This window comes from Podarcis bocagei, assembly GCF_964188305.1.
Source record: "Podarcis bocagei genome assembly, chromosome: 2".
NCBI lineage: Eukaryota > Metazoa > Chordata > Lepidosauria > Squamata > Lacertidae > Podarcis > Podarcis bocagei.
Window position 1 is genome coordinate 48,033,413 of NC_138126.1, and position 16,797 is coordinate 48,050,209.

At 45.6% G+C, this 16,797-nt stretch overlaps 1 long non-coding RNA gene across 1 annotated transcript; it reads left to right on the forward strand.

Annotated features, from left to right (window-relative positions):
* Positions 1–7,185: 7,185 nt before the first annotated feature.
* Positions 7,186–9,061, forward strand: LOC308582211. The gene is made up of 3 exons (XR_014005556.1): positions 7,186–7,255; positions 7,966–8,044; positions 8,957–9,061. It is a non-coding gene; the product is annotated as an uncharacterized lncRNA (long non-coding RNA).
* The last annotated feature ends 7,736 nt before the right edge of the window (positions 9,062–16,797 follow it).

Consider the following 16,797-nt stretch of genomic DNA (forward strand, 5'->3'; position numbering starts at 1 on the left):
TGAAAAAAGCTCCAGAGTGCCAGTTCTCACACACTCCCTTTTGGCTCTGCCTGCACAGTTTTCTAACATCCTGGAAGTGATGCTAGCCAGGCGGAAAGCAGAGATTGCTCCCTTCACACTTGCCAGGAGTGGGGAGAGGATGAATGAGGACAAGGGAATGAGAGGGGAGGCTGGGTATTGCCTGCAGGCATCTCTAGCGTAAGCAATGTGGTCGCTTTCAGAACATTTAAATGTTCAGTCACCTTATACTTGAGAGAAACTGTCACCTTCAAGACGCACCTTTATTAAGGTACTGTACTATGTAAATGCATGCAAAACAGAACTGATTAGTCACTTGCCAAGTTTTCTTTATTTTTTAAACAGAACACAGAGTTCTATTCATTTAAAGCATCTGAAATTGGTATGACAATCCCAGTGAAAATGAACTGTACGGAGCACATATCTCCTTTCACTCTCCGCTACCTGACAAGGACAGAGAGAGAGGCACAGTAAGACTGAAAGGCTGATAATGGAAAACAGAGAATAAAAGGAACTGTTTCAAGGAGGCTTGACTATGACAGTCTTTTTCATGAGTTATGGCAGAGGCAAGAAAGCAGAACGATCCAACAGAGCTTGGGAGCTACACAAGTAAAAACACCGGGGGGGGGGGATTGAGAGTTGTATCTAACAAGGCCCTAGTCACAGTAGAGACATTAAAATTAATTCTAGGACTAAGCACAGCCCCAACTGCATGAATGCCCCACAAATACTTTTTTTTTAGACCTGTAAATAAAAGAGGCTTCCATGTATTATTCAAGCCATACCCACATTTAAAGCACATTGCTTCTCCCAAAGAATCATGTGAAGTGTAGTTTGTTAAGGTGCTGAGAATTGTAAATCTATGAGAGGTAAACTGCAGTTGCTATGATTTATTTTATTTGTTTGAGGGAGCCAGGTGCTTCAAATGGGCTTTAAATGTATGGTATGGATGTAACCTTATCAGTCTCTGAATTGAGATTGAAAGCTGGCTCTTGAGTCCTCACGGAGTGTTATAGCTCCAAGTACAGAGCTCCAAGGACAAAGGACTGTTAGACTGCCACAAGTGGAATCTGCAACGAAGTGTTGCAGCATGGAGTTCTCCTGCTGAGAATTCCAACCAGCCAGCCATTCCTGGATACTCCATGTCATTTCCACTCCCACTGAGTTTTTCCTTTTCTGAGCTTCCTTCCCTCCCCAACCAAAATCAACCAGCATTCTGTGGCTTCAGAGAGTCCTCATAAGTCTTTTGCAGAGTTCCCATTGTAATTTTTTCGTAGGCAGTTGTTTGTACTTTTGCAAACCTTGGGGTTCCTCCAAGATTGCTGATAACTCTCGTGTTTGTGTGTCTGGTCTCTCTCTCTCTCTCTCTCTCTCTCTCTCTCTCTCTCTCTCTCTCTCTGTGTGTGTGTGTGGTGTCTGTGTGGCTAACAATATCCATGAAGCTTTAGTTCAGCAAATGCTCAGTAGAGGGCGATCGGAGCTTGCAAAACAGAGCTCTTTCGCTATCCAATTCCTTTGTAAATTACCAAATATAGAGAAGCCCTCGAGCTCTGCCTTCTGCTTTCTTTGAACTGTTTTGTTTTGCTTTCGGAAGTCATGGTTTACTTTTATTCCCTACCAGCTAAAAATAAAAATATAAAAATGCACAGATCTAGAACAGTGTGGCAACATGCTGTGGCATGATCTTTTGCAGGCAATGGCCTAATTTGCCAGCTTTCGGGTATGTGAGATTTTCACCCCAAACAGATATGGATTGAATCTAGTGGTAGATGACTGAAAAGATGGTGGAGAGCAGAGTGGGTGAAACTAGGAAGCAGGAGTCTGGTGAGCAAAAAAGTAAGATGGCCAAGAAAGCACAAATGAGGTGAAAGCTAGCTTTCCCAGAAGGAGACCAGAAATAAACAGGTACCTCCCTCCCTCCTTGTAAGAAGAGCCTGCTGGATCAGACCAAAGGCCCATCTGGTCCAGCATCCTGTTCTCACTGTGGCCAGCTAGATGCCCATGGGATGCTCACAAGCAGGACCTGAATGCTACAGCACTCTCCCTTCTTGTGAGTCCCAGAAAGAGGTATTCAGAAGCATACTCCCGTCAACAGTGGAGGCAGAATGTCGCTAATATGGCTTGTAGTCAGTGAGAGCCTTATTATCCATGAATTTGTCCAGTCATAGGAACACACCCTGCCAATGCACATAGCACTAAAATGGAACCCCCAAGAACTTTACACAAGCCCCCCCCCTCCCCCGGCCAATTTTGCCAAATCATGGACTGACTGATGGTAAGCAAAATACATATTGGACAATTCCCATTGATTCTGCCTGATTACTCAGTCATGGTGACCTGGCCCCAAACCAAGAAAGGACTGAGGGGATCTGATAAACAGGTCTCAGTCATCTCCCAGGAAAACACAAGAGTTGAGACTTTTTACACTAGATGTTTCCCGGCCAACAGGCTGTGCCTAACCCAGCTGAGAAAGTCATCTTCTTGATCTTGTATGTCTTTCTCACATTCAAACTCCTCCCATTCCTCCAACAAGCCCAAGGTGCCATACATGCTTCTCCCTCTCCCCATTTTATCTTCACAACAACCCTGTGAAGCGGGTTTGGCTGAGAGACAGTGACTGGCCCAAGGTCATCCTCAGTGAGCTTCATGACTGAGCGGGGATTCAAACCCTGGTTTTCTAGGTCATAGCCCAACAGTCTCAGCATTACACTACACTGGCTCTCTCTCTTTAATTTTCAAAATGGCAACTGCATGAGATGAGCAGGAGCAGGTCTGTGGGGACTGGGGAGTATGCCCCTTTCACCCCATGCCACCATCCTGAGGAAAACTCTCCTCTGAGCTGCTGTTAGCCCCCAAAATAACAGCTGTACATGATAAATGTACGGACACATTGCAATGTCATGGCTGTTTGGGCAACAAGGACCAGGGCAGGAAAAAGAGGAAGCAGGTGCATCATATTCTGGCTCATCAGGGAGCTGCAAGGTCCAGAGCCATCTCTGTCATGCCATTGCCAGAGGTGGAAAAAACTTAAACACGATGCAGAGTTCCCAAAAAATAGACCGGAGGCAATTGTACTTCATTCAGCAGAGCTTTTACTGCTACCATTTATACAAATATGCTTAAATCTGCAGGGATGCTTGCAAACAGCAATCTATGTTTGGATCTCATGCTGGCCTAAGACATTTTGCAGCCCTTAATATATGCTCCATGCACATGCATCTCTCAGCTTATGCTACCTGGGCATGGTGTTTTGGCATTGCTCTTTCATGTTTTCAAGGAATCCTTCCCAGGGCACAACTTTTGGACTGTATGATGTTCCACCAGCATCTTAAAAAGTCATGTTGCCCAACTACTTCAGTTACTTGTGCATTTGGGCACTGTTAAAGCTATAGAAAAGGTCCATTCTAAACCCTTATTTACTTGCCTAGGATGGGAGCAGATGACAGGTTTTCTGTTCTGGTAATTTGAAAGAGGGATCACTGCTCATGGTCATATAGAATCATCTAGTTGCAGGTAATCTAGTTGAGGGCCAGTGTGATATAGTGGTTAGAGTATTGAGCTAGGATCAGAGAGAACAAGGTTCAAATCTGCACTTGGCTATGAAGCTCATTGGGTGACCTTGGGCTATTCACCTACCTCACAGGGTTGTTATGGGGAGTAAACGAGAAAAGAGAGAACCATGTACACCACGTTGCATTTCTTGGAGAAAAAGGTGGTATATCAATGCAATCAATCAATCATAATTTTGCCTCTAATTCCTGGGGACATGACCAAAATGTGGGCATGATCAATGCATGGATGGAGGAGCAGGTTGAACCCCACCAGCACCTCCAACAGATCTTCTTTGCTGAGCTTCTACATGCACAAGAGACATGTTCAGTATATAGTGGTCAGGAGCCAGACCACTGGGCACAGTCCTACTCCTCCACATTATCCCCACAATTTGGCACCTACACAGGGCCTTACTAACCAGGTTTTGCAGGGGATTGGAGAGTTCCACTAAAAGAGACAAATCAACAAAAGTGGTTTGCCTTTCTCAACTTGTTTTGAATGCTCTTGAAATGTATTGTCTTTTTCCAGCTTTACAATCTCTCTGGATCAAACAGGAATGGAAAGTTGGCAGGCTGCACAGATGTAAACAGGTTTCATTCCCACTGGGTGCGAATGCAATGTTTGTCGATGCAAATGCAATGTTTCGGGGCCAGCTCTGTGCTATCCTAAATTATCATGCTGCTTGGTCTACAATAAAACACCAGGCCAGAGATGGGGTATGATTGTGATTGCTCGACAGCCACCCTTGGCCCAGTCTGGGACAATAAAGAAAAAATGCACAAAACATTAAAAGCACACAAGAATAATAAAATATTTATTAGAGAACCAACAGCCAAAGAAACAGGCAAACGGAAAATAAATTCAGATGATTCAGATGAATACTGCAAGGTTTTCTTAGAAAACACAATTCATTTCCTTATGAGATTTCATCATATTTATCAGAACAGCAAAACGCCCAAGCTTGAATTATGCACTTTAATTTCCAAGTACTGTATGTCACCAGGAGCCTTTTTCAGTCTTCTTCTTTCCTGGGAAGACTGTGCAACCTCTCGCTCAGTAAACACGGAGAGCCAGTGTGGCGTAGTGGTTAAGAGCGGTAGTCACGTAATCTGGGTAACCGGGTTCGCGTCTCCGCTCCTCCACATGGAGCTGCTGGGTGATCTTGGGCTAGTCACACTTCTCTGAAGTCTCTCAGCCTCACTCACCTCACAGAGTGTTTGTTGTGGGGGAGGAAGGGAAAGGAGATTGTTAGCCGCTTTGAGACTCCTGAAGGGGAGTGAAAGGCGGGATATCAAATCCAAACTCTTCTTCTTCTTCTTCTTTCTTGCAAGCACTACTATTTCAAGCAATGTCACTACCCCCACCCCTTTTTCTCCAAAGAAACAGGCCGCAAGAATACAGCCTGTTTCTTTGGAGCAAATGGGGGTGGGGCAGTATTGGCTAGTGTCTAGAACATCCTTGCCTGTCAGAGATCTAGTTCCTCCCTTTGCTACCATGTTGCAGATACACCCCTCCCCCCAGGCCTTTCCTCTGTCTGGTGGAAATGACACAAATAGTATCAGTTTCCTTTTAGGGATTATGAGACTGGGAATCCCAATCCCATCGTTGGTGAGGAAACAAGTTCCACCAGTACAGTATGCCCACAATTTATGTGGGAGTTACGTTCCAGGTATTACACCTAAAGTCACAATTAAAAAGGTAAAGGACCCCCGACAGTAAAGTCCAGTTGCGAACGACTCTGGGGTTGCGGCACTCATCTCGCTTTACTGGCCGAGGGAGCCAACATTTGTCCGCAGACAGTTTTTCTGGGTCATGTGGCCAGCATGACTCAGCTACTTTTGGTGAAACCAGAGCAGTGCATGGAAACGCCGTTTACCTTCCCACAGGAGCGGTACCTATTTATCTACTTGCACTGGTGTGCTTTCGAACTGCTAGGTTGGCAGGAGCAGGGACCGAGCAAAGGGAGCTCACCCTGTCACGGGGATTCGAAGCGCTGACCTTCCGATTGCCACAATTACGTATACGCAAAACACATTGGGTTCAGTGGTGGGTGGGATTGCCAAAGACATTTCCCCCCAAGAACCTTGCTCCCTTTCTGCTCCCTCTTTTATTTTTATTTTTTTGCCACTCATAAAGCTGAATGCACACAAGTCAAATGTGCGTAAATTGTGGACTACCATCTTCCCCTTCCTTAAAAGGTAAGAGCTACAGGAAGAGGGAGATGGCAGAGGTGGGTGCTTTTTGAGCACCTATAAACCTTTCTTGAGTGCTCAAAGCAAGTGCTCACAAAAGCTCAGCCAGCCCCTTTCAGAGTGAGTAGTGGGATGATCTCTTGATACTCCAGCACACAAAGGGCTTAGATGTAACACAGCCAAATTGTTTAGGATTGGAATACAACAGGCAAAACATATGTAAGTGGTTTGGCTGGCAGCAGTCGTCTCTAGGGATTAAGCCTAGTCCAGGCGCTGTTTATATGAGGAGCAAAGGGGATCCAATTTCTTAGGAATTCCTTATGGAGGTGGGAGAAGGGGGCTGACTCTTCCCTAAAATAATTAAGAAGTGGTGAAGTGCTGTGTATTATTGCTTACATTTTTTTAATGTTTTGCAGCTTTACTCCAGACTTCCTTTCTGGCTGTTGCATAGTATATTGGCTCTCCTGGCTTGCCATACCAGTCAGCTCTTAGGCAGTGAGCAGTTTAGTTTGCAGTTCTGCATTAGCAGCACCAGCCTGCTGCATGGTTTGTTCCTTCCATAAACTGTCTTATATTAAAGAAGTCTTCCACCATTTATTATTATTTATTAAATTTGTTAGTTGCTTTATCTTGCCCAAAGCAACTTACAAACAACCAGAGTTCTGGCAAGTTCTGAGTGTTTTAGTTTTAGCAGACCAACATATAATTAAAAAAAAACAAACTTAAATGAAGCTTTTAACTTTTAAAAATTCCACGCTGTTATTCTTAAACAAACAAAAAATCCAGTGTTCTGCAGGCAGCATTTTGGACAGCCTCATTCCTTGCAAAGCGCACGGACCATAGAGATATATAGGACAATTTAGAGCTGAACGATACACTACAGAATCTGACTCAGGGGATTATTGACATCACACTTGACCCCCAAATAACCTCAGTTTCCCACATTATTCTGTTCCCATCCAGAGCCAATGCACATCCCTAGCATTAAGACCATCTTAACAAAACAGCCAAGATTTTAGAAGCCTAATTTTGACCTTAACAGCCATATTCTTCACTATTTCTCAAAGGAGCTACTAGGCTAATGATGAAATAACAGCCTGAGAGCAGACCCCATCAGCTCCACTTTGCTTCCTGGGGGAGATGAAACACTCATGAAGATTCAGAGCCCTTCTCCCCAGACAGGAACAGAAGACAGAACTCTCTTAAGATTTTTCTGTCAGTACGTTGTTTTTCCCCCAATTGCTGTTAATGCTTTCATTCAAAAGGTGCTTAACGGAGGTAATATTCACAGAGGAGAGGAATTTTAGTGACTGATGAGGGCTCCACAGTTGTAGTGACTTAGCACACATAAAATTCAGACAATAGTTAACAGTTTCACGAGTTTAACAAATGTTTCATTAAAACAGCAGCTATGACTCAGAACTCAGCATAGAGGCCTAAAATGCACCTGCTATGGTGCCTAACAGAACAATCACATACACGTCTACTCAAAAGTAAGTCCTATTTAGTTCTATGGGAACAGTGTCTAGGTTTGCAGCTTACAGTAGTGGAGTATTTGGCAGTACAGTTTGGCAGTCATGGGGCGTTTAGCACAACCATGTCAAGGACCTTCTGCGAATGCCCCCCAAAATCTAAGCCAGGTGTGGCTAACCTGTGGCCCTCCAGATGTTGGACTTCCATCAGCCCCAGCCAACATGGCCAAGGTTCAGATATTATAGGAGCTGTAGGGTGGCAACATCTGAAGGGCCACAGTCTAGCCACCCCTGATTTAAGGCAAGGTACCAGGGAGAGGACCTTCTCAATGGTGGCCCCCAATTATGAGATGCTTTTCCTATGGTATACTTTGTTGACTTTGCAGTGCCAGGCAAAGTCCTTTTCTATTTTCCCCAGTCTTAATTTTAGTCCCTGCTAAAGGAAGTTGCCTTTTACTGAAGTCAGGCCTTTGCTCCATCTAGCTTAGTATTGTCAACACTGACAATACCGGCAGTGGCTCTCCAGGTTTTCAGACAGCAGATACTGGGGATTGAACCTGGGACCTCGTGCATGCAAAGCAGATGCTCTGCCGCTGTGCTGTGGCTCTTCTCCAGTTGTTTTAATCTGGCTCTTAAGGTCTTGCTGCCTTTTTAGCTTGTGTTTTATTATAGTTCCATTTTGTTCTGCTTTATTTATTTATTTTGTTTCTCTGTGTTTTCCTTTTATGCAGAACTGCCCTAGGAATTTCTGTTGACAAGTGGGATAAGAAGAAATAAATATTCCACCTTCCTGCAAATGGAGAAAGAAGGGTAAGCATCAACACCTCCCCCCCCCCCAAAGTTTCATTTATAAGATTCACTTAATTAATGGAAGTCCAATGATCAGTGTTATCAGCTTGCACTTTGTATGGCATGAGGATCACTGTAACATCCTTGCAAGTGGTGCGAAGTAGTACGGCCTCGATTGACCTGCTGTAGTTCCTGTTTCTCATTTGCTGCAATATTCAGCTGCTATTTTACGATCGGATGTAGCTACACGGCTCAGCCTGACCACAATATTTTGCAGGAAATGTCACATTTCTGCATAGAATGATACATGGTCATATAGCAACAATGAGTAAACCCAGCATTTCTTTTCCTCTAGGAGATGGCAGCTATTTCACTGTGCAGGAATATAAGATGGCAGAAATTTCCATTCCAATATGTATTCATCATAAACGATGCTGTTTCTTTTCCGCTGCAGTTTGTCTTCTGCCCAGTAGTATGTTATTCACCTTGCAAATTTAACATAATTTCAGTTGTGATGATTATTGGTATGATTATGTGACTTCACACCATGAATTCAATCCTGCTTGCTTTGGGCGTGCCACCCTGCACAGAACTGGCTGGCACACTTGTGTTCTGCAGGAAGCAGGACTAAACTGCCCATGCAGCAGCTGATATGCAGGGAGTTCAGTCCCGCTTGGTTCAGGAGCATGAGAATGTTCCATGTGGGGAACATTTTCACACATCTATACCCTGCATAAATATAAATGTAAAACCATGTGAAAAACCTGTAACTGAAACATGTGAAAAATAGTTCATCCATGATGTGCCATTTGGGGGCTTAGAAACAACAATGATATGAGCAAATACCACTTGTCTTCCCTTGACTTATTTCCATTCTGGGATGCAAACAAGCAGTCTGTTTCAATTTATATATCTGCCCCTGTTTTATTGCAGGATTCTCTGACATCCCTTCTTCTGTGGTATGAACCCAGAGCCTATGAGCTCCATCTGCCTGCTGTCTATTAGATGGGGAGTGCAATGGCATTCCTTGCAAAGGGCCTCATATTCAGTTCCTGGAACTTCCAGGTAAATGGATCAGAACAGATAATGTGAATGGTCTTTGCCTGAGATTCAGGACAGCTGTTGCCAGTCAGGATAGACAGCACTGGGCTACATGGATAACTCGTCTGACCTCGGTAGAAAGGAGATTTCTGTGTTCTTCTTATGGTGCGAGAAAGGGGGCCATTGCTGTGGTTCAGAAGAAGGCCATAAATGGAAGACGTCCAGGAATGACCTCTTAACAATTCCCCTGTAAGAAGACCCCCACACCCCTGAGGCTGCACTATGGCTAATCTTAAATTAGCCAAGGCACAGTTCCAGAGTGAACAGAGGGACTAGATCGTTCAAAGAAACTATGTGCAATAGGCTTTTCTCTTAGCTTTTAAAGTATTCTGCGTTTCATTCTGCCTTAGTAGCTGCCATAGCAGGGTGGGGGATCCCTGTCACTATAGCACTGATGCCATTAGAGTTGCCTCCATATTATTCAGAAAGTGAGGAGGCAAAAGTCAAATGCCGGTTTGAATCAAAACTGAGGGAGCAGGGAAATTTGCATGATGGGACTGGGGTAGTTTTCCACATGTCATGTGTGGGCTACAAAACCAAGCGTGGCCTAATGATATAATGGCAAGACGCTCAGATTACCTGGCTGTCCCTTCATGGAGGTAAACTAACACCAAGTGTTGTATTCCTGCCGTGAAGGGAAAGGAACAGAGGCCTCACCTGGGCATAAGGGCCCAGCCACCAAAGGAGCATTGCGTTTCAAGGGCTGATGGGGAAAGCGACATGTACCGACCGGTGACCTGAAGCTAAGGTGTCCCTCTCAGGGTGAGGAAAAGCCCAGGGCTCTTGACAAATGGAAGCTAAATAAAGACACGCTGTAAACAAAGGGAAATAAGAGGTCCAAAGAGCAAAGCGCTGAAGGATATCTCTGCCAAAGCATGTTCTGTTCTTCAGACAAATTGGGGTGTGTTTTTTAACGCCTAAAGGCTACACAAATGACTCAGCAGATGGAATATTTTTTGGCAGGTAGCAGTGGAGAGATTATGGACACAATTCATCAAGTCTGTGTTCAAAATGCATTCTTTCTCCTACACACACACACACACACAGAGAGAGAGAGAGAGAGAGAGAGAGAGAGAGAGAGAGAAGGAGGAGGAGGAGGAAGAAGAAGAAGAAGAAAAAACGAGGATCTGCACTTAGGCTGTGTATACACTTCAGCCTTAGAAGTACTGCAGTTCGGGGTTTCTAAAAGCCCTTTTGTAGACCTACCTTTACAAGGGTCCATACCTGCATACTATGCAGACAGCAGTTTGTGTACACTGACCAAAGAAATGTGTCTCCATAGGAGACATGAAATGCACATTGTGGCTGCATGTTCAGGACAGTTTTGCCCAGCCCTCTGTTTCTCCTCACAGCTTTAGTAGTAACTTTCATTCAATGCCTTTCCTGGCCCTTCCATGCATAGAACTGGCCTTCTCAACCTGTTCCCAGCTTTGCACTGGGCCACAGAGCACACTCAAAAGGGCTCCCAGGGTACAACCCCTGATCTCTCCAGACAGGGCAGGGCAAGACTTCCTGCTTCAAACCCCAGAGAGCCATTGCCAGCCCCTGGTGATCAGAGGTAGCCAACACGATGCCTTCTAGATGTTGCTGAACTCCAACTCCCATCAGCCTCAGCCAGCACAGCCAGGGGTCAGGGATGATGGGAGCTGTAGTGCAGGAACAACCTGACAATACCATGTTGGCTAGCCTTGCTGACAGAACTAAATTAGATGGATCAATGGTTGACTTGATATAAAGCTTCTATCTGCCTACACCTATGCCCCTAAATTCCAGTCCAGCGGTGGACCTCAGTTGCAATGGATCTTGGAATTATTTGGCCCTTATCACTCTCTGCCTTGTCTCCTGAACAGACAAAGTTTCCTTAATTCATCTAGCCTGGAATTATTGATTCTGAACCTGATTCTGGTAAAAAAGACATCACTCTCTGGGCTGCAGAAACAGTAACCCTGCACAGCCTGCAAGGATGATTCCCTATCCCAGGCTTCCTCAACCTCGGCCCTCCAGATGTTTTTGGCCTACAACTCCCATGATCCCTGGCTAGCAGCAGTGGTCAGGGATGATGGGAATTGTAGTCTCAAAACATCTGGAGGGCCGAGGTTGAGGAAGCCTGCCCTATCCCATCCCCTCCCAGCAGTCCCTTATAATGCTGCAATTTGCTTTGGTGTTTGGCACCAGCTTTGTCTCCATACTGTACTCAGAATGGCAGCAACAGGTGCCTGCTGGGGCCAGGTGTTCAGGCAACTCCTTTTGTTCCCTGGAATGTGCTCAGCTGTTGTTTACACTCCGGATAATTACGCCACGTTTCCATGAAGACAGCAGCGCAAGTGCCACAAGCTGAATGCAGAGCACACCCCTCGCATCCTGGAGCACTGAAGACAAAGCCAGGAGTTCTCATGCCTTGCTTGTCCCAGGGCACTGCATCTTGATGGGGAGGGGTCCTTTGATCCTCTTTCTCTGTGCTTCCAAGAGCCATGATTGTGGGGGTCCAGGGTAGACGAAAGAAAGTGCACAGCGCATAGTTAAACGACAGAATCCACTCGCACATTGTGTAGTGATGACCACCAACTTGGATGGGTTTAAAGAGGGTTTGAGAAATTCATGGAGAATAAGTGTCAAGGCTCAGGGAATCCTATCCCTCCCCCAGTGGCAGCTAAAAAAGCAGATAACACTAAGGGTCCTTACCGCAGAATTTATTCAGTATTCAGAGAGAGAGAGACTAAGGAATGTAGTCTTTATGCCAGGCATAGGCAAACTCAGCCCTCCAGATGTTTTGGGACTACAACTCCCAACATCCCTGACCACTGGTCCCAAAACATCTGGAGAGCTGTGTTTGCCTATGCCTGCTTTATGCCATGATGACATTGCTCCAAGTAAAGTCCCACCCCCCTACGTCATCCCTATTCTACATCACTCCTGCACCGGTTAATCTGAGCTTTCTGTCGCTGAGCTCTCTGTTCTATTACCCGTAATGCCTGCCTAGTTTGGGGTGGGGGGGTCAGGAATGCTTCCCAAGGACACTGAGTCTGTCAGCTGTGTCTTCCCTGGTGCTTGTTCTTCTTTCTGCTGTTCCTCTTCCAATATTTCCCAGCTTTACCCCTCTGCAGCCTCTGAACTATGCCCCTCTGCAAACCACTGTTCTAAATCTATACTGTCCTCCGGTTCTTGAGAAGGTTCAGGAGAAGGGGCGGCGGCCCCCACCATTCCTCCTCAGTCCAGGCCCTGACAGTAAGGCCATCAGTGGCTATTAGCCATTATTATTATTATTTATTATTTTATCATTATTTATTGAAATTATATACCACCCTATACCTAAAGGTCTCAGGGTGGTTCACAGCCGTGATGGCTCTGCTGTGCACAGTCAGAGGCTGTAATACTTCTGAATACCAGTTGCTGATAATTGCAAGCAGGGAAAGTGCTGTTGCACTCAAGTCATGTGTGTGGGCTTCTCAGAGACACCTGCTTGGCTATTGTTAGAAGAGGATACTAAATGAGATGGGCCTCTGGGGCTTTGCTGGTGTTCATACATTCTTATGTTAAAGGTAAAGAAGGATGTGGGTGGCGCTGTGGTCTAAACCACCAGCCCACTTCAGCTTGCAGATCATAAGGTTGGCAGTTCCAATCCACCCGCCCATCTTCTCTTTCTCCCAGATCCTGCCAACCTTGCAGTTCAAAAGCATACCAGTGTGAGCAGTTAAATAGGTAGTGGGGGGACGGACGGTGTTTTCTTTTTGCTCTGGCTTCCATCACGGTGCTCCGTGCACCAGAGCTGGCCACATGACCCAGAAAGCTGTCTTTTGAGAAACGCCAGCTCCCTCAGCCTGAAAGCAGAGATGAGCACCGCAACCCTATAGTCGAATTCAACTGGACTTAACCGTCCAGGGGTCCTTTACCTTTTACCTTTACCTTTGTTCAAGGGCTGTTGAGGTAACAATAGGAAAGCTTTCTAGGCAATTCCAAGTGCTGTGCAAACATCATAAATTATTGCTTGGTGAGGACAGTATATCCATAGCAAACAAGAAGCATGCAAAGAGAGCCATGGCCTCTAATTTGACAAACAGGCCCCATCACCTAGGCAACGAGACACCAGCCTTTTCTGAAGGAAGAAAGTGCTGTGACCCAGGTCATGTGTGATGGAACTATAATGCCCCAGGCTAAATCCTGGTAATTCCAGATGAACCATAACAAGTAGCAGACCTGGGAAAGACTTCTGCTTGCAACACTGGGAAGCCACTGCCAGATTAAATAATGGTGAGTGGCGTAAATCAACAAACCGATTCAGTGTGAGTCAGCTTCTAACAGCAAGTGGCCTGATCTATCCCTCCCTCTGGCTTAAAAGTTTCTCCACACTTTGATTCAAACTAGAAGTCGGGTGGAAATGACCCCAGACTGGGATCCTGGGTCTTGGCAGAACATCTAAATAGATGTCACACCAGTGAACATGCTTCCCAAACACGCTTGTAGGTGAGGAGCAATGTGGAGGCAGGGGGAGAATCTCACTCAGTGGAGAAAAGGATGCCTCAGCCTTCCTCCATGTGTTGACTGTCCTCTGCATCCCTCTCCTAGACTCTTTTCACGGGATGAGGAGTGGTGGACATCATCATTAGGCACCGCATTCTTCCCACAGATTCTCCTGCAAACACCCTCCAGCCCCACATGAGCATTAGGAGACAAACCTGAGGTTTTAAACCCCATGTTTGCTTCATGGCATTTAGTTCTACCCTAGAAAGCACCACGGGGAGGGTGGTTTGAAGAGGGGAGGTGCTAGGCAGGGACTCAGTGGAAGTGCTGGCCGTTTCAGTTCCAGCCACAAGAAGTAAGCCTTTATTTTGCTGCCACAGCCCAGAGGGCACCTCATTTCTAGGTCTGACAGGTAGGTGGGCGCTGGGCCACATGTTGCCCTATCCATCTCTGCTCCGCTGTAGATGCAGAAATGGGGGCGATAGGTAGTTTGAAGTAAAACCGGAGCTGATCTGTGACTGCTCCCTATTCTCCAGGCATACATGCTAAGTTTCTGGGACAACTTTGCACATTGAGTTGTAGCCAATGTTAGTCGCACCCAGAATAAGCTCACTGAAATCAATGGACCTAAGTTAGTTGTGTCCATTTATATGGACACAACCCATTCTACTTGCAGTTTTTGGTGTACACCTCAAACACTATGAATGTCCACCTAAAAATGTGTTAGGGTTAGCTGTGCACAGTTCCCCTAAGAACCATCTAACTTCCATATGTTCTCCACTTCCTCTCTTCCCTTGGTCTAGGCCAGGGGTGGTCAACCTTTTTATACCTACCGGCCACTAATGCATCTTTCTTGATGGTAAAGTTTCCTTACCGCCCACCAGTGCTGCAGTAACATGTGCCGTAGAACCCCCTACCGCCCACCTGGAATCCTGAAACACCCACTAGTGGGCAGTAGGGACCAGGTTGACTGCCCCTGGTCTAGGCAAACCCTTGCTGCAGGCCTATGCTTAGAGCCCTCCCAGGGAACGGTATATATAAAACCCAAGTTAATAAGCCTCTTAAATGAAAGGCACTTCTAGGGAGTATGAATCAATAGTCAAATTGCAACAAACATGGATTATATAGGCACCACTCATCAGACTGCTGCAGTTCACGGCACTAATATTTTCTATGTACCCTCTGTATAAAGTGATTCTTCTTGCACACAGAAAGGAGGCATCTATTGCCCTTGACACCCAGCTTCTCTGAAATGCCCCATATTTTCCAGAGTATCATAAACATGGACATCCATGTTCTCGATACCTTTATATAATCCTTAGACTGCTTGCGTAACAGATGAAATGACACAAACAAAGCAACCATTCTTCAAACGTGTTGGTTTTTTTTATAGAAGCTATTCTGTTCCACCTCTATATGGCACTGAGCAAAAAGTACATGGAGCTTTGATGGGATTTAATGGCCCTCAGGGCTGGAACGGGAACATGAAACACCGAAGGTGTGTTTCTTCCCCGTTTCTCGAATGAAACAAGGAAAGAAGCATTAATACTCACTGGATCATGTTGCGTAAAGGTGGTGGGTTGTGTTCAGAGGCAGGCAGACCACAAGACAAGGGGACAGGAAGCCAACCTTAGGCAGCAAATGTTGGGCACAATAGCAGACAGGGAAGGAGACCATCTGACCTTTGAGCTCCATGTACCAAGGCCTTCTACTCTATAGACCACGTAGGAATGAGCAGGAACTGTGCAGTTCCTGGTAATACACATGCTAGATGGGGGCTATTTGGATTTTACTTTTAAAGGACAAAAAATGTCTTGTGCTCTGGCCTCAAGCTTCTTTCAGGGTTTTATAGGAGCATAAAACTGGCTATATCCTCTTTGCTGGCTATATCCTCTTTGCTTCTAGACTTCAGATTTTCACTCTTTTTCACACACACCAAAGCAAGGAAGACTTTGATTTGACAGCTAATGGTTGAGGGTCCCTAGCTTAGCATTACAAGGGTTTAAAAAGTAGCCATTTTGAGATGCTCAGACCAAAAGCAGGCTACTGATAGTAGAAACATGCCCTGCCCAAGTTTACTTTGATAATACAAAGAATGGGATAATCTCTCAAACAAGAGGAAACAAGTTTAAGTGCCGGCCATTGTCTGCTCAGGAACCTGAGGGATTCACTGCCCTTCTCCAGTGAGGCAGCTCATCCTCAGTGCTTGATCACACGCAGTAATGTTTGCACAACGTGGTACCCTGACATCATGCACCACAGAAAGGAAATCATGCAGGGGAAAGGTCCTTCCTGGCAAGCACATGTGCTGGGTCAGCCTAAACTACTAAGAGTTCCACAGCATTCTTTTCCGGGGAAATCTAACAGCGTTGCGAAATTGCATTTTGCATTCGTACTCAAAGATGGGAAAACTATGCTGTCGACATTAAGGACAATGTGTCATAGAATCATAGAATCATAGAATCATAGAGTTGGAAGAGACCACAAGGGCCATCGAGTTCAACCCCCTGCCAAGCAGGAAACACCATCAGAGCACTCCTGACATATGGTTGTCAAGCCTCTGCTTAAAGACCTCCAAAGTAGGAGACTCCACCACACTCCTTGGCAGCAAATTCCACTGTCGAACAGCTCTTACTGTCAGGAAGTTCTTCCTAATGTTTAGGTGGAATCTTCTTTCTTGTAGTTTGGATCCATTGCTCCGTGTCCGCTTCTCTGGAGCAGCAGAAAACAACCTTTCTCCCTCCTCTATGTGACATCCTTTTATATATTTGAACATGGCTATCATATCCCCCCTTAACCTCCTCTTCTCCAGGCTAAACATGCCCAGCTCCCTTAGCCGTTCCTCATAAGGCATCGTTTCCAGGCCTTTGACCATTTTGGTTGCCCTCCTCTGGACACGTTCCAGTTTGTCAGTGTCCTTCTTGAACTGTGGTGCCCAGAACTGGACACAGTACTCCAGGTACTCATATCCAGCTTTAGAGTCCAGAGCAGAACACAAATCTCCCCACTATGCAAAAGTGGAACATAAAGCAACAGATGGGTAGATCCATGGACCGAGGTGATGGCTATACACATGGTGATGGCTATACACATGATGTAAAGGAGAAACGAGTGGAGATTTGACTGAGTCTGTCATACATATCTTCTCACACCTCTGGAATGAAGTTTAAAAGACAATCACAGGTAGTTTAAAAGACTACCTCAACCTCAGGCAG